Below are 17,603 nucleotides of genomic sequence, written 5' to 3' on the forward strand. Positions count from 1 at the left end.
AATGTTAAAACTTGTAGAGCACAGCATAATAAAGCAGCTTGAGCCTGAGAGCTCTGCCAAGCATAACATCAAATCTTTCAGAGACTGAGGTTAGATAAAGCACCAGATACACAGCAAATTCTTGATTGAAATAAAACACCAAACATTTCTCCTTGGCTGGCAACAGGTGAATTCACAGAACGGGTTTCCTTATTCACAGGAGTTTCTTTTATAGCAAATCCAAGGGTTTCCCTGCTTCCCAGGAAAATTCCGTCTTGCAATATGTTTAAAATGTTATCAGCTTGGAAAAAATAACACTGCTTTAAACTGATGGGAAAGGAGCCCATTGGCTCTAAAGTTACCATCCCCGAGTCGGGCACTCGGTGCTGTTTGGGGCCTTTGTTCAGGCTCAATCAGCCGTCGAAAATCAGCGCTCCCGTCACTGCCCGTGCTGGGCGGGATGACCAGGAGGGTTTCCCGCAGCCAGGATTGGGCGCTAATTACCTGTTCAACCCCCTTGTAAATACCTGTCAGAGGAGGGAGAGCTCAGCTCCCGGCTGAGAGCAGCAGGACCTCGCTGGGGCTCCCCCCGTGCCCCCCCACGTCAAAGCCATCACCACAAATAACATCTACAGCTCCTTCCTTCCTTCCTTCCTTCCTTCCTTCCTTCCTTCCTTCCTTCCTTCCTTCCTTCCTTCCTTCCTTCCTTCCTTCCTTCCTTCCTTCCTTCCTTCCTTCCTTCCTTCCTTCCTTCCTTCCTTCCTTCCTTCCTTCCTTCCTTCCTTCCTTCCTTCCTTCCTTCCTTCCTTCCTTCCTTCCTTCCTTCCTTCCTTCCTTCCTTCCTTCCTTCCTTCCTTCCTTCCTTCCTTCCTTCCTTCCTTCCTTCCTTCCTTCCTTCCTTCCTTCCTTCCTTCCTTCCTTCCTTCCTTCCTTCCTTCCTTCCTTCCTTCCTTCCTTCCTTCCTTCCTTCCTTCCTTCCTTCCTTCCTTCCTTCCTTCCTTCCTTCCTTCCTTCCTTCCTTCCTTCCTTCCTTCCTTCCTTCCTTCCTTCCTTCCTTCCTTCCTTCCTTCCTTCCTTCCTTCCTTCCTTCCTTCCTTCCTTCCTTCCTTCCTTCCTTCCTTCCTTCCTTCCTTCCTTCCTTCCTTCCTTCCTTCCTTCCTTCCTTCCTTCCTTCCTTCCTTCCTTCCTTCCTTCCTTCCTTCCTTCCTTCCTTCCTTCCTTCCTTCCTTCCTTCCTTCCTTCCTTCCTTCCTTCCCCTAACATGTAAAAAGCGTTTCACAGACCCTAAAGCTGAAGGTGGGGGAACCACCAGCAAATCCCTGTCCATATTAGTACTTTTGCAAAGCATAAACGTCTACAGGTTGTTTTTACCGAGGACTGGCATTCACCGTGGTTGTTAAAATCCTGAAGTCCAAAGCCTGAATAGGATGGGAAAGGTGACTGGGGCTCCCTGGGCCTGCAATCACTGAAAGGGAAATTTATCTTCCAAACAAATATCCAAGAAATAAATGTGGCGCTCCAGAGGCCTTTATTCTTCTGTCTTGCACCCTCAAAAAAAAAAAATACAGAGATCCTTTGAAAAAAAGATAAATGAAAAAAGTTTTCTGATAACCACTGGAAGTTTTTCCTGTCGCAGCAGGGAACGCCGTGGGGGAGCGAGAGCCTCTGCCCGTCAGCAACAAACACACAAGGTGGCTTGGCTGGGCTGTGCTCCTCACCCCGACATCAAAATAAGCTTTTCATGGGCTGTTTCCTGGGGAAAGGGTTTATTTTTCCATCCAAACGGGAATGGTGGGAGGCTCAGCCGCAGCCCCCCCGGCCGGGAGCGCAGGTGGGTTCGGTCTGTACGCGGCACTGTGGGACCAGGCACCGCTGCCGGCAGCAGCCAGGGGCAAAGGAAGGAAAAGGGGACGGGGGACGGGGAGGGGGAAGCTTAAAATTTTGCAGGAGCAAACAATCCTCCCGCAGGCAGCGGTAAATAAAATAACAGCAGCGGGGTGATTTGCGGCTATGTAACGGGCTTTTGTCCGGGCCCATTTCTCGCCGCCGGGAGGGTTTCTGTGTTCCCTCTCGGCAGGGTCCCGATGTTCCCCCTCCGGCTACAAAGGCCGGGGGCTGCGGCCCCTCCCGGCGCTGCCCCCGCTCTGCCCGGCTGCGCTCCCCCTCCTCCCGCGGCCTGGGGGGCTCCGGGGCCTGGGGCTCTGCGATTACGGGGCCTGAAGTGCTGGTGTAGGATTTGCCACCTTTAAAAACAGCTTTTACTCATCTTTTTAACTCTTTTTTTTTTCCCTCCCCAGTTTACATGAAGCCCGTTGGGCATTTTTGTTCCCTGTTGGAAAGTTAGAAGTATTTATAAGTCTAATTAGAGGCATTTATAAGAGTGATTAGTGTGAAGCATCAGCTGCTGGCGGCATTCTGTGTGTCTGTGTGTGTGTGTGTGTTCACACATGGATGCAACACTGCAGTTTACAATTTGTTTCTGTGCTTGAAAGCTGTGAAATGCCCTTAATTCCCCCGGCACCGATGGCAACAGCGAGCACTGGCTGGCTCTGTCCAGTGCCTCAGCACCACACAGGATCACATCTCTGAGGAGGGGTTGTGTCTTCCTGTCTTTGTCCACTAATGTAAGAACAAGTGCCTCAAGGGAAAAAAAAAAAAAAAAACAAAACCAAAATTAAAAATAAAAGCAAAAAAAAGGACGAAAAAGCATGTATGTGTTGAAAGCTGCTGTTAGACCCACAGAACAGAGACCAACATGGGCCCACTCCTGCCTGCCGACGACTGCCTTGCAATCACTCACCTCACAAGTGCAACGTTGTCTTTCCCTCCTTTTCCTTTGCTGCTGGGCATTACCTCTGCATCCTCACCCTCCCTGGACTTGCAGCACGGCTGTAGATGTCTCTTGGGGGAGAGGCTCCCACACAATCTGCTTTGGGGAGCAAAACCATCAGGAAGTGAGCTCCAACTCCAGCAGGGGCTGTGGGGCTGCCCCGGCATGAGGGGAGCCGGAGACCAGCCAGGCCACAGAGCACCCACCCCAGCGCTGAGCCTGGGCCCACCGGGCCTGTCCCTGCCAGGGGGCACCGGGATTCTCCTCCAGGGCCTGTCCCTGCCAGGGGGCACCGGGATTCTCCTCCAGGGCCTGTCCCTGCCAGGGCAGCACGGGGATTCTCCTCCGGGGCCACCGGGTGTGTCCCTGCCAGGGGGGCACGGGGATTCTCCTCTGGGCCCCGGGTGCGTCCCTGCCAGGGGGGCACGGGGATTCTCCTCTGGGCCCCGGGTGTGTCCCTGCCAGGGGGGCACGGGGATTCTCCTCCAGGCACCGGGCATGGCGCAGCCAGGGACGGCTGGTGGAAGGAGGGAGGGTGCCTGGTGCAGCACAGGGTGCTTCCGAAACATCCATCCTGCAAACCTCGGTGCTTCCAGCCTAGAGCCGCTGCCCTGAGCCTGGGCAGCCCCTCAGGTCGCTCTGGATGCAGCGAGCACCCCCCAAACTCCTCAGCCCACTGAGAACACCCCAGGAATCGCAGCCCAACCACCAGCCCCGGTGCTGGGCTCCAGCTGCCACAAACCAAACTGTCTGACAAGCTTTTGAGCCAGGTTTAAGCCCTGAGGTCCTGCTCTGACACAGGACAGAGCACTGTCCCTCTCCTAAGTCACCTGGGACAAGTGTCAGTGTCCCTGTGTCTCCCCCCGCCCAGGGAGAGCCCCGCAGGTGCCGTGCCAGCGCTGCTGCCTGCAGAAACACCTCGAGTTAGAGCTGCTTAAAATGTCTTGAGGCAGCTCCCACGAGTTCAGGCCCTCCTCGACCAGGGATTTCTTTTTTCTAGCCATCATGTAAACAGAATTAAAAGGTCAGTGCTGCCCCCACACGCTTACAAAAGCTTTTGGTTGGAATGGCTTGAGAAAGATAGGGAGATATGTAGGGAGTGCTTTAATAATGTATTTGTTTTGCATACCTGTGGTCTGTTTCCCTGTCACAAAACAAACAAACAAATAAAAACTCCTCCTTGATTTCTGCTTTCAAAAACTTACGTGAAAAAGATTTATCCACATCAATTTCAGAGCTATGTTTGGAGCATTTTCTGCAAAAACAGTCTGTAGTACAGCTCCACTGACACATAGGGATGGTTAAACCTGACTTTTTAGTATTGATTTTTGGGGAGACATTAATAAACTGATGGTCCCCAAAATTGCCTACAAAAAAAAAATCTTTTTTTTTCACTTAGTCTCCCTGTGTCTAGTCCATGCTGCCCTCATAATCCACATAGTCATTATCCTGGGGGCAGACAGAAATTGCTTTTTCATTTTTCCTATGTCCATCTCTGTACAGCTACAGAAAGTCCCATACAAACTGAAGGTGAAACACAAAAGAGAGGAGTTACAATGAACTCACTTTACTCCAAGTAGTAGCAAGTGGCCATGTGAAGGGATGTACAAAAAAAAAACCAAGCTATTTTTCTGTCTCTGGTCTTTTCAGTAACAGGGAGGTTAAGGTATCCCTCCTGGCAGGGGGTGAGACTCAAATGTCACGCTGAAGAATGACGTTGTGTGTGTCCCTTTAAAAACTTTGAATAGAAACTAGTTTAAATTTGAATCTAAAAAGATAAAGTGAGCTGGGTTCAACCTGGAACTGGCTAAAATATTTCATGCTGCATGTTCATGAGGAAAAAAAAAAAAAGGCCACTTTTTCTTTTTTAATCTAAACGTTGCTTTTGAAAATTTTCAGTGGCAAAACACTAAAACGCTGCTTTATTTTATGACAACAGACAGTTTCTTTCACTTCAGAGTTACAGCAAGAGCCAGACCCTGCAACGGGGTGGAGTTTCAGCTTGGAAATCCCCTGGATTTCTGGCTCAATTTGTCCTTGTGCACAAAAAACCAGGCACCACAGCCAATAAATTTGTTTCAAACAAGTGATGTGTACCCAAGCCCACCCTAGGCGTGTGGGCAGGAAGGAGCAGGCAGGATGTGGGCTGCTGCAGGGCAGCACTGCCCACCCAATCTCCATGGCAATGAGGGGTCTCACCAGCTGGGTCAGCCCAGCAGCCCTGGGGGTGTCCTGGGGTCTCCATGGGGCTGCAGCAGGTGGCAGCCCCAGCCAGGTCCCTGCTGAGCTGGCAGAAAGCCATTCCCTGCTCTGTGGGACAGGGGGAACCACAGGAAGGCGCTGGGAGGGACGAGGGGACAGGGAGTTGCAGGTCCAGTTCTGTGTAGATGTTTTTCTGCAGTCCACACAGAAAAGTTTGCCACAATAAATTTCATTCAGTTTTCATTTTAGTCTCTGGCAGAAACTCATTTGAACACATCTACTAAACAAATCTCTCTTCTTGCCCAGGCTTCTTTCAGAAGCCTCAGACCCCACTCAGTTTTAACTGTCCTGAATGTGAAATCGCCCGACTTGGAATACAGGTACTTCAGGGCTTCCACAGAAAAACAAAAAAAAAACCCCAAATCATTGAATTCAGACAGTACCAAGACCAGAGGTGGGGTTATAGAATAGATTTATTTGGATGGAGTAACAATAAAACTTATGATCCTGCTTTCCTAATTAGCCTGCCTACATGGGTACCAAAATCAGAGCTGGAAACATGCAAATGTCATGAAACCACACAAAAATAATACAAAAGTATTTTAATATTGTCTGATTAGAAATTCCATTTTCAGAAAAGTAACAAATACAAATGGCAATATTACTCTGTAAACATCTTCTCTCTGATCCTTTGAAACCTCCATGCAGATTTTTAAATACATTTTCACAAAGAAATCAGTGTAGAAAAAGAACAAAGAATTACAACACATTTGAGAGAAATCCTGAAATTAATTTCAAAAGGACATGACTTTGGCATAAAAATACATTTGGAGGAAGAGCATCTTTTGTTTGTTTCACAACCCTCAAATTTTTCTGGATGGGCACGCTGTGTACCGTCCCTCGTTATTTTCAATTAGGTAATAGACATGAAGTTACTTTGGCATTGTTATAAACAGAGGTAGTTCTGAGAAATGTATATTGAATGCCAGAAGGAAAACGAGCAGGAAGATGTAAGATGGAGCCTGATCCTGCTAACCCCTGCTCCTCCAAACAATCCTCTTTCTTTTCTACTTACTGTGCAGTCTAAGAACTTCAGGATTAAGTCAGGTCTTAGAACCATAATTCCATTTATTTGTAGAGGCAAACATGCCTTTCGCTTAACATAAATGTTTTTATTTAAAAGGAGGTTGTCAATTTGAAAGCGTTTTAAATTCACGTTTAGGAGAGGCTTTGTGCAGTTTCACACGGGCCGGGGGATGGGCTGGATCTCGGCAGTTCCAGCACCCGGAGCTGCCCTCCCCAGTGAGCAAACACTGCGTGTGGATGCGGAGCACAGAGCGGGTTCACCCTGCGGAGCCCCTGGGGTGCCCAGCTCCCGTCCCGGCACCCCGGCCGGCCCCATGCAGCCCCCGCGCCGCCAAAATCCCTGCTCCAAGTCAGCCGTGGGGAAAGAACTCCTGCAATTCCAGCGTCACATCCCTGCGGGCAGCGGCTTGTGCTGGGATGGGGACCAGCAGCTCTGGGAATAAACATCAGACCCCACTCAGAAACAGAGGGACAGGAACTGAAATTTACGTTGTCACCATCACTGAAACTCCTCCTGAGAGCCAGTGTGCCAGCAGTGGTACCAGGACACACAGGGATGTGCACACAGATGCTCACAATTTGTTGTTTCATTTTATAGCTTTTTTCCTCTTCAATTATCTCCTGTAAATAAAGAAAACAGAATGTGATTTAATGCTCACTACATTTTTCAAACAGTTACCAGCAAAAAAACCCCAAAATGTTGTAGCAGCCTGCAACCCCTTTCTCACATGTATTAGCAAACAGCTAATTCTGGTTTGTTGCCCGCAAACCTCAGGTCTGAGTTTTGTTGCATTTTTAAAGCCTGCATCAGAAGCTTAACGAGAAACAGTCAAATCACCCTTTTCGAGGCATTCTTAGTTAAATAGCATCATATGTAGTCCCTGCAAAGGACTAAAAATATTCAGCTGTGGTAAGGTTTTTTTGTTTATACATTTCATCCAGCTCAGGAGTGCTGCAAAAAAAGTCAGCAGTTGTCATCCTTTTTTTCAAAAAATACACTTTCTAAAGGGACAGTTTTTATAATAGTTTGGATTCAGCTAATGGATGAATATCATTGGCTCGTACATTATTTTTCAAAGAACACTGGGCTGAGCCATTAAATAACCAAAAATAAGTATTTTTTAGCCCCAAACTCTTAGACATTTTCTCTTAAAAGAGCAGTAGGGCATATTTTTTCTCAGTTCAATATGAATCCACTCATTACCCCAATTTCAATTGGCTAGGTATGAAAATCTCAGTACTTACTCAGGTTTTTTCAGTGTCTCAAGTGTAAGAAGAGAGTCATGTTACTCATGTTTACCTCTGCCAAACAGCAGCTGGAATATAGTCCCTCCAGGCAGAACACTGTGAGCGTATTAAAGTACTAAATGATTCCCAGGAAATTCATAAAATGTCCTTTTCTAATGGTTCAAGGTATTTTTGTGGAGGCAGATTATTTACTATTTTTAGCTTTTCCCAGTGTCTAGCTTGTCTAATTGCTCCTTGTGCAAGTGCTCTGGCCCGGGGCTATTTTTCAGCTCTAATTGCAAAAGAAAGGATTACATGGCTTTGCTTGTGCTGGAGATGGGGCTCAAACCCTCCCCAAAAAAAAAAAAAATCAAACCCTCCACCCCCCAATTTCATAGCTACCCAGAACATTCACTCAATTTGCTGGTCTCATCTATAACTTCAAACCAGCTGACAACAGGACCACTGGTAGGTACCTGCTGTGTGCTGTCAGGGAGCAGGGCAGTCTGACCAGTGCTGGAGTTTTCCAATTGATGGTTCTCTCATCTACTTACACAGTGCAGCAATTACCAGAGGTGTTACCTTTGCAATTTTCCTTGAAAAGTCATGGAGAGATTCCCATAAAACGCCCCTTGTTGCAATTCTAGTTGAAAATCCTGGAAACAGCACAGAGAAGTTGGGCTCTGTGCTGGGAATGGGCAGTGAGCAGCCAATTTTGGTTATAAACTCACCAAAACCTGGGGAAGGAAAACCAAAATGTCAAGTTATTTTGACTTTGCTCAAAATGCCAGAATGCCACGATGAGAACTACCTAAGCTCTACTACCTGATCTTTCAGAAGATAAAAAACCTATTTTATGCCCAGGTTTAGTTAACACTGTTTTGTGGATACTCTTCAGGGTGTTTTCATCTCAGCCCACTGGGTAACTTTACCAAGCAGCAGTCTGGCAGAAGCCCCTCTCATTTCAGAACTTAAAACTTGCAGCACAGCTCTTCCCAGAGAGGAGGGAGATGGATCCTCTCCAGGAGAGTGGAAAACCTCAAATCTGCAATTTTGCCTTGTCTACATAAAGAGTGCTTGCATTTTGGCCCAAGCCTGAATTTGCCATTAAAGTAGCCCTTGTCTATAGAAATGTTAGGAGACAGCCCAGGCACCATCACAGCCTGGTACATCCCTGGAAAAAGCAGTCACTGTCATCTCCTGTGAGGGTACAGCACTCCTCCAGAGCAGCAGCTATCTGAAAATAATTTCATTTTCCTGTGATAATGCAAACATCAGCACAAAGGCCTGGTCTATGAGAGCAGTTGTGCAACACTCAATAATTTCACATCCTGGTCTGAAATGTTCCACAGGCAGTTGGAAGGTCCAAGGCTGAGATCCAAAAGCACCAATGTATTCACAGCTATGCAAATATTAGGAACTAGTGATGTCTCAACACATGCAACATCTTACATTATATTTAGCAGACTCCACTTAAATTCACCTGCCTACAAGCTGTAAAGATTTACTAGAACTTGTGAAAAAAACTAGAACAGATTAAGCCAAATAATTTTTCAGCTATTAATCATCTGACATTTGTTTGAAGATTTTACCTCTTGGGAGATAGAGGTTCCTAAATATTCCAGTGGGCTCTAAGTCAGTAACACATCTGAGACACTCTGTCCTCCTGCATACCCTGATAGCCCTGGGTTTGCTCCCTGCCTCCTGCTTGCTCTGCAGCCCATGTGATGCTTTGTTTACCCACTGCACAAGCGGATCCATGCACCAGCCATTCCCAGCAGAATGATTGGGAGGCCACGGCTTTCTTATGCCTGAGTCTGCAAACACTGGGCACTGATGTGTTCCCCTCCTTCCCACTGAGCTCCCCTCTGTGTTTTGGGTTCAAAGTGAAACTATCCCAGACTCAGGGACCTCGAGAGAGAGCAGGACTTGGGAAACTCCAGGAGAGACACTGAGGGCACGAGCATATTATCAGAAAGAATTTGAGTGCTCCCAGCAGCCCAGCAGCAAATTAGAAAGTTTTGGCTCCCAAGAATGAGTTGTGTTGTTTGTTCCTGCACACTGCAGCTGCTCGTCCCTCTCCCTCCCCACCCCCCTCCTTTGGGTGGTTTATTACACACAAGCTACTAATGAATGGGAGCCGCTGTTTTACAGTACACCACACTTACAGGACTTATCTCTAGGCCTACCACAGATTTGACTGATCAACAGCAGGGCACCACCATCATAATTCTTCCTAGAAACAGGAGGATAAAAAGGGGTTTGTTGGAGGTTGGCTGTGTCTGCAGAGAATCCTGCCTGCAGGGCCTGCTGATGCCATCACTCGCTGCTATGGTCTTTGGCCTAATAAGGTACAGAAACAAAGATTGTTCACTTGTTCAAGAATACTAAAGTACCCAAGTGACGGAAAGTGGAGGCAGCAGGGCACACATCCAAGTGGGATTAAGGCCACAAGTGCAACGTTACAGGGCTGACTGGGTGGCAGAGGGAATATCTGCCTCTGAAGAAAAAAAAAAATCCAGTTCAAACATAATTTATAACATGTCACTCACAGTCAGAGGTGGCTGTCATTAAGAGTTAAATGCTGCATTGTGTTCAACTTATTCCGATAAGAATTCTCTAAGCTGCTTATATGTTATCATAACTCATGAATAAGTGGAGCGTGGGCTGGGGAGGGGGGAGAGGCTCTCTGGGGCAGGATGGGACCCAGACTGGGAGGCAGAAATGATGAGCAGAGCTGGGCTGCTGGGTCCTCAGTGTGGTGTACCCTCAGTCAATGTGGAGTCATTCCAAGGACTCCACAGTGAGTCTTAGAGTCTGCCAAGCCCATGGGACTTGTCAGGGTCCAGGCTCTACTGGGACACATCCACCTTCTTTGCTTTAATGCGCTTCTCCAGTTAGGGAGCCAGGCAGTAACACCGGGAGGATCTAAACTGGTGCATTCAGGTACAGCTGGTCTATACAGCAAGGCTCTATGGAGATTTAAGAGCTGGAGGTGAAGGAAAAAAAAATGGGCAATGTTATAGCCAAGTATAAAACCCCTAAGTTAATACTGCTTACTGGAAATGGAACTGGGAACCCAACAGAAGAGCAGCAAAGCAGCTTCTTTAGGGACAATATTAAATTCCTCTGACTGACTTGGCAGTTTGGAAGCAGCAGGATTGTTTTCTCTAGCTTAAGGAAACCCAGCAACAGACCCCACTGAAGTCCAAGCAGCTAGATCAGGCCCAATACCACTAAACTTTCCAGGCTTATCAGGGAAATTTTTCCCTGCAACTTTTTCCCTACTGGAGGTGTAGAGGGAACAACTTGTGTAGAATAAGAGTTAGAATCATAGGAGCCCACTCATATTCACAGAATTAATCATAGGAGCCTGTTCATTTGCACTGCTCACTTAGTGCAAATAGCCACTGCAATTCCCAGTTAGAAGCATTTCTCTGGTGCAGCTCATTCAGAAAGCAGCAGTTTGTTTACTCACTGGCTTGGGCTACCTGGATCACATTACACCTGCTGGGGCTGCTGGTAATGTGGGAGGTTGATTTTAAACTGGCACTGTTGCTTTTATAAAGCCTTTAATGTCGTAGGCTCTGTCTGTGTTCAAGATCTCAGCCATGAAGCCAGGGCTTAAGGGACTTGGGGCTGAGACATCCCAGTCCTCTACTTCCCTGTCACTCAAGTCAACAACCACAACTTTGCTGCGGTAGGTGTGGGACAAATATTTCAGTCCCTGACCTGTGCCTGGTCTGACTAAAGACTCAGGGTCTCTGATTTGCCCACGGCACAGAAACACTGCAGCAAGTACCCAGTTTTCTGAGTACCAAGCTGAATACGAGTATCTGACCTGCTGCCTCCTTGCTGTCTTCACTGTGTTGGAAAGCCAGAGGGCTGACCACAGTGAGCTCCTGGCACCCAGAGGTGGCTGCAGGACACTGCAGGTGCAGGGTGCATGGTGTGTGTGCAGCACAACAATGCATTCATGTTTCTGGCCTCTACAGCTCTGAGGAGCTGGTAACCTCAGCCCTCTGTCCCTGCAGAGAGCAGACAGTTCCCTGCAGCCACCTCTCTCCAAGAGGGAACAGAAGATGACTCAGGAATCCCATCCACCCTTTCCTCCCCCCAGCCATGGCAGCCTCTGGGGCTCACCCACGCACGGGAGCTGAACCCACGGGAACGTTTTTGTGGGTGGGTGTCCCCAGGGGGGCTGTGCTTGTCTGTTGTGCATCTTTAGGAGTGTGCAAGTCCAAATCCATTTGTCTGGGTGCAAGTCACAGTAAACAATTAGTAGAACTTGTCAGAAGAAAAGTTAAAATAGATGTAACTGATGTGTGAAGGCGTGTTTTACCCAGCTCTAAATCCTGTTGGCTGTGTGAGTAGAGGCAGGTAGTAGATTAACTATGCAGCTCAGAGACCATTAAGGCTTGAAGAGGAACAATTAGTCCAGAATTTGCATTTTATGAAATTGAGCCTTTTATAAAACTTACAGCAGAGCTAACGACAGAGATTTCTTCAAATAAGTATTTCCTTCTGATCTTTGTCACGTGGGGTTTGTAGCATCTTGCCAGGATATGAGAACCTAAAAATGTAAAAGGCAATATTTCAGCAAAAATTAAACCCACTGGTTTATCTTTACCATCTGTGTGAAGTGTAAACAGAGAGAATAAATAAATAAATACTGAAAAATACATTTGTTTTAAATAAATGTGAACAAAGGGTTTGACACATTTGCAGTACGTAATGCTGGTTTTAAAACATGATTTCAACCACCTGACACATTCAATTAAATACAGAAAACTCTCCAGGTTGTATTTGCATTCTGGAAGAGCAGCTACAAAAGAAAGTGTAAGTGCAGCAAATCATTCTGAAAATAAACTGATTTGAACAGAGAATGAGTTCTCCCTGAAAGGCTGCAGCACCACTGACTTTGTAGTATTACTTGAAAAACCTGCAAGTACCTTATTTTTCCCCATAAAACAGATCCACTTTGGGAAGGGCAGACTGACAGTTTGATCTACCTTCCAGGAAACCATGAGAGAAAAAAAAAAATCACTTCTAGCAGCACAAATTTTCAGTAAGGCCTCTTTTTTTCTCCAATATTCAGGGAAATTCCTAATGCAGTTCATAGCCTTTAATTAAAAAAAAAAAACAAAAAAAAAAACACCAAAAAAAAAAACCAAAAAAAAAAAAACCCACCCTGCAGCAATAAATGGAAGAAAACCAAATCCCTTTTCCAAGCAGTGACACTGCCACTTTAATAGTTTCCCACTGTACTTGGGGTTAGTTGCCAGAGAAGCCTTGTTCAGCCTATTTGGGGGCCCCATGAAATGCTGCAAGCGTTACTGAAATGAGCACTTGTCTTTTGTTGAGCTGCATGCTAGCACCATACAGTGCTGAGCTGATAAATCCACTTTTTCTAACACAAGCATTTTTCAAACAAAACTACCATGAGACTGATGAGTAATGCCAGCTTGCCAAAAAAAAAAAAAAAAAAAAGACACACACCCCTCACAGGCGCTGCTGACACTGACAGCTGTTAAATTCACATATTCACAAAATGAGATGGGTTACATAACTGGAAATTACAAGAGCGACTCACCAGCGAGAGGAACTGCAAAGCAAGGCATCACTGGGGCTTGGGAAGGAACAGATCCCACATTTCCATGTGCACTGTCCCACTGAAGGCTGGGACAAAGCTGTGCCTCGAGCACACAGAGGTTGCTGGGCACTCCTCACCCTGCATCATCAGGCTGTTTGGAGTTTGTTCAGCGTTGGGATTTTTTTTCAGCAAAGTGAGGATGCATGTGGAAAAAGGATATATTAGTTCTGCTATGTATGTTATAACACAGGGGTAGCTTAAAAGCCCAAATGTCACATTTTGCAAGGCATGATGCAAAAATTCTAAAAGGTTTATTGTCAAATCTTGAGCAGCTGAGAAGGCAGTGGAGAAGGTGAAGTGCTGGGTAGAGTTAGGTTTGACAAAACCTAGGTAGCTTTTAATTTGCATCAAATTTTTCAGATACATAAACACTTCACAGAGATGTTTTTTATCATTCTCATTGCATGGCCATAGAGCTGAGCTCTGGAGAAAGTCTGTAATCTTCCCATGCAGGACAGGAAGGCAGTGACACCATGTCACCCCACCACCACGTCACCTGCCTTTATTTCAGTATCTGTTTCTAAATTGGTTTGAAAATTTTGACAAAAGCACCTGGTTCTGGAAGGCCACAGAGCAGATGATGGAGGAAAGGCTTCATTAAGGGCTCCTGAGGAATGGCAGGCTGTGGAGCTGGTGGAACAGCTCAGGAGAAGGAGCAGTGAGGGAAGATGGCAATGTCTGCACAAGCTGCCAGGCCCTCACATGTTGCTGAGATTGCCAGAAATGAGGTTCTAAAGGGGGCTAATCTGGACATAAATCAAAGCAGAAAACAATGGATGTCTTTATGAATAGCCATACTAAAAAAAAAAAATCCAGTAATTAAACCACCATTAACATCAAGCTAAATTTTATACATTCAAAATTATCTATGCTTCAATTTTTTCTGCTCATGTCTGAATTCATTCTTCTTACATAGTAAGAGGGGTTTTGTTGTTATAAAAAAAACACCTAAAAGCTTTTTTTATAAGCAAGTTTATCAAACAAGAAATGAAGATAAAATGATAACTAAATGCATAAAGTTCCATGTACTTTATCATGTTATCTATAATAAACTAGGCTAATGCAAAATCAAGATGCACAGACAAATCAGGAGAAAAAAAAAAGAAACACAGAAATAAATGCTTTGAGAGTGATGTCACCTAAGCTGGTGTGTAGGTACAGTCTGCTGCGTAGGAGAGCAGTGAAAGCATAAACAGCATACTAGATGTGCATTAAGCCACAAACAGAAATAGCTGTGAACAATGGCAAAGTCTGGTTGCTCTTGGAACCTTAATGTAAGGAAACATCCTTATAAAAGATGAGACAATAGCGGGTCTATAAATGACAGCCCCGTAGGCAGGGAAGGATTAAGAACTTCCTATAGTTCCTAAAGTATCAACCTATATTGTAACCCTTCCACAAAGGCTGCCTTAAGTGCTTTTTCTGAATTAGTCCACCCAGAATAGGAAAAAGCATCAGAATTAGTTTGACTTTTCCTCTGGACACCAGCCACACACTCTCAAGGCAGAGAGGAAGAAGTAAAAGCAGACGGAAGCTCAGCACTTGCTTAGGACCTTTTGCCAGCACACCTGTAAGTCCCAGTGCTCGTTTGCCCTCCCTGCTTCCTCCAGAGCCCAGAGGCCTCTGCCAGCCCTGATCCAGGCCATGGCAACGTGCTGCTCTCTAAAGCTGGGCTCCTCTGTCTCTGCAGAGCACTGCCTTTGGATACAAGCAAACACAAACTAGGCTGAGGCTTTAACATCCATTTATCACTTTTATTTTCTTTGTTTTCTTTTCTTTTATTTTATTTTGTGGTTTTGTTTGTTTGCATGATTAATAAAAAACATTCATTTAACTGGGCATACATTTAATTTGAAAACATTAACAAGATACTTGCCAACACCTCATGGCCCATGATCTGGGACATATTCCTGTACAGCAAATATCCTCTGAGCTTTCAGGTAGCAGATTACCCTCAGACCTCAGATTCTCTTGCAGACTGCCACATACTCCACTAATACAAATTTAAATTTAAGATTATGGGCATTACTATTTAATACAATTCCACAGACCAGGCACAGCAAACTTTCAAAGGCCTCAGGGGTTATCAGTGTCCATAGGACAGGGGCTGGGAACCACCACAGACTTTGGTGGCTCTGCTGGTTTATCTCTAACACAGCACTAAAACCATTCACATACATCCCTCTGGTGAAACTCAAAGAGCCTGCACTTCAGAGAGTTTTCCAAAAAGTCAAATGAAGCTGTGTGAGCACTTCACTGCACTGATGGGGAAGAAGAATGTCCACTGCAGCTACTGCTAACATAGGCACCTCTAGGCACTCCAAATGGATATGGATGAACCGAGCAATATGAAGAGGTACAAAACATGCAAGACCAGGACCTTTTATGAGTCACATTTGTAGATTTGCAGCTGATTTTAAATTCAATGGGATCTACAGAAGTCAACACTAAAGAATTTGAAGCAAGTTAAAGTTCTCAAGATCTTCTTGTTGTTGCCACTGCCAACAATTCCTCATTCCAAGCTGGAGGCTTTAGGGCAAATCTAGGGCAATTCTGGACCAAAAGTTCCAGTGGAATAGTTCTATCTGTTTTCAGAAATGATCCCCTGTCAGTAGAACTTGGTCCTTGAGTGATGACAATACAAAGCAGATGTAAGTATATATTTTGAAAAAATGTTTAAAAATTCACAGATGCTTTTGAAAATATTGACGATTCCCCATCCAGCTATTTACAGTCCTATTTTTAATTTTTGTTTTCTGAAAAACAAGCAAGTATTCTGATTCTCACCAAGGGCTGTAAGTTTCATCTTCCCAAGCTCAATCACAGAAGCCCTGAATCAACATGCTTCCTAATGGGAATAAATTCTTTTCAGCAGACCACCAAAAAGCCAACTATTATTAGTATGCAGGGTAGAATTAAATAGTGTCACCATGGATATCTGAATGTGCAGGTGCAGGCCTTAAATTATTTTATAGCAAAATTCAGCCCCGTTTCTTACTCCTGGTCTTCAAACCTGCTCCCACCAGAGCAGATTATGATGACCTGATGACTCTATAAGAGTCAGGACCTTGGCCAAAAATCCATGGATTTGGGGGGCTTTCTGCAAAAGAAGGCGTTACTGCAAGTAAAAGTTAGATATTCTTGCTGTTGCAATCTGTGGGACTTCTCAGCAGTAGAATGATGTTCAGCACAGCTCAGATGCTCTTCCTGAACTTGTATTTTATGGCTGTATCTCTGTGCAGCTCCTCCAGCCTCAGGAGAACTGCTCAGCTGGGAAGGGACTGGGAAGAGAAATGTCAGAGCCAGGTCCTGCCAAGCACATAAAGTCTTTGGGCAAGGGTCTCACTGCACAATTTTTCTAAGACTGGGAACAAATATTAAAGCTATTTTCTTCCTTCAGAGCAGTTTTAAAGTCACTTAAAGTCTGATAGCACTTTCCAGCTGGAAACTGGACTTTGCTCCTCAGTGTAGTTCCACTTACTCATCTGACAAGTACCAATTACTCGTGTGAGCAATGCACGAGGTTCTGTAGCAATGGGGATAAAACACAAGAGAAAATCCACTTGCTCAGAAGGGCAAGTTTCTAGATTCAGTAACAAAATCAGAACTCTGCAACAGCCCCTCCCTCCCTCACATAGTTTGTTGCTTAAAATCTTAAAGGAAAAAATATCATGTTCTCTACGAATACCATCATAGCATGATCAATTTTTTTCCTACAAAAATACATAATCAGTTTTGTAGCTTTTCTACTTGTACTGCAAAGCAGTAAAGGAAAACTTTGTGAAACTCTCATATTTTCATTTCACACTTTTTTAATGTTACCTTATTTCCCAGTTTAAAAATAGATTACAGGGATTAAGAGACTTTTGAATCTAAAAAGAATGCACATATTAGGGAAATTGCTAGCTAAAGTAAATAGCCTACTTTAATAAGCAGTCTCCTAGTTTGTATGATATTAAGGAAAAAAAAAAACCACTTCACAGGCATCTAGTTTACACATATCAGCTAGCTTCATTTACAAGTTCAAAATCAAGAGGTAGATAAAATATTAGTTTGGTTTGGAATATGCAAAGTGCCAATTTTTCGTGTATTAATGCACTGAAGCACTTGATACAATGTTATTATGGAAGGAAAAAATAGCTGCCAGAAGGGTTTATTTAAGGAATGGTTACTGCAAATAAAAACTTTCAACTAAAAAGGATTTTTAAAATTGTTTTTTAATATGCTTTTAATGACCTCTACTCCTCATACCTACCTCCTTGCTTCCCAAACTGTTTGTACTGTCCCCAATAACACTCAGTGGAAAGCTGTCGTTCCTGGCTAAATCCTTACTTAGGTTGGATGCTATGCCTCCGTTAGACAGGGTCACAAGGTCACAATCGATTTTGGAGGCCACCTGGAGAGTCCAGGCCGTGAACTGACTCAAAAAATTTATATCAGAGCTGGAATGGTCCACCTCCCAGGGCTCAGCCTGCGTTAACACCCCAACCGCAGGATGGAGCCTGCCAGGCCCAGCTCAGAGAGAGGCCAGAGTTGTTGACCCCGTTAGCTGACCTCTTCAAACTTCAGGAGAATTTTTCTGGCAGTTACCACGGTGACTGGGCACTCCAAGCTTATCCTTCTTAC

General features: G+C 45.1%; 1 protein-coding gene across 13 annotated transcripts in view; it reads right to left on the reverse strand.

Annotated features, from left to right (window-relative positions):
- Window positions 1–5,466: 5,466 nt before the first annotated feature.
- The window catches only part of LOC129124232 (uncharacterized), a 261,789-nt gene continuing 249,652 nt past the window's right edge, over window positions 5,467–17,603 (reverse strand). For 6 of the 13 annotated variants that reach the window (XR_013183683.1, XR_013183677.1, XR_013183675.1 and 3 more), the window contains 4 exons: window positions 12,918–13,723; window positions 11,806–11,897; window positions 7,907–8,061; window positions 5,467–6,718 (listed from right to left, as the gene is read on the reverse strand). The gene's annotated coding sequence lies outside the window, so the exon portion shown is untranslated. Of the gene's footprint in view, window positions 6,719–7,800; window positions 8,062–11,805; window positions 11,898–12,917; window position 17,603 lie in introns of all 13 variants that reach the window. The other 7 variants (XR_013183680.1, XR_008534804.2, XR_013183685.1 and 4 more) reach the window with 5 other exon arrangements.

The sequence above is a fragment of the Agelaius phoeniceus genome, chromosome 10, assembly GCF_051311805.1.
Source record: "Agelaius phoeniceus isolate bAgePho1 chromosome 10, bAgePho1.hap1, whole genome shotgun sequence".
NCBI classification, from domain to species: Eukaryota; Metazoa; Chordata; class Aves; order Passeriformes; family Icteridae; genus Agelaius; species Agelaius phoeniceus.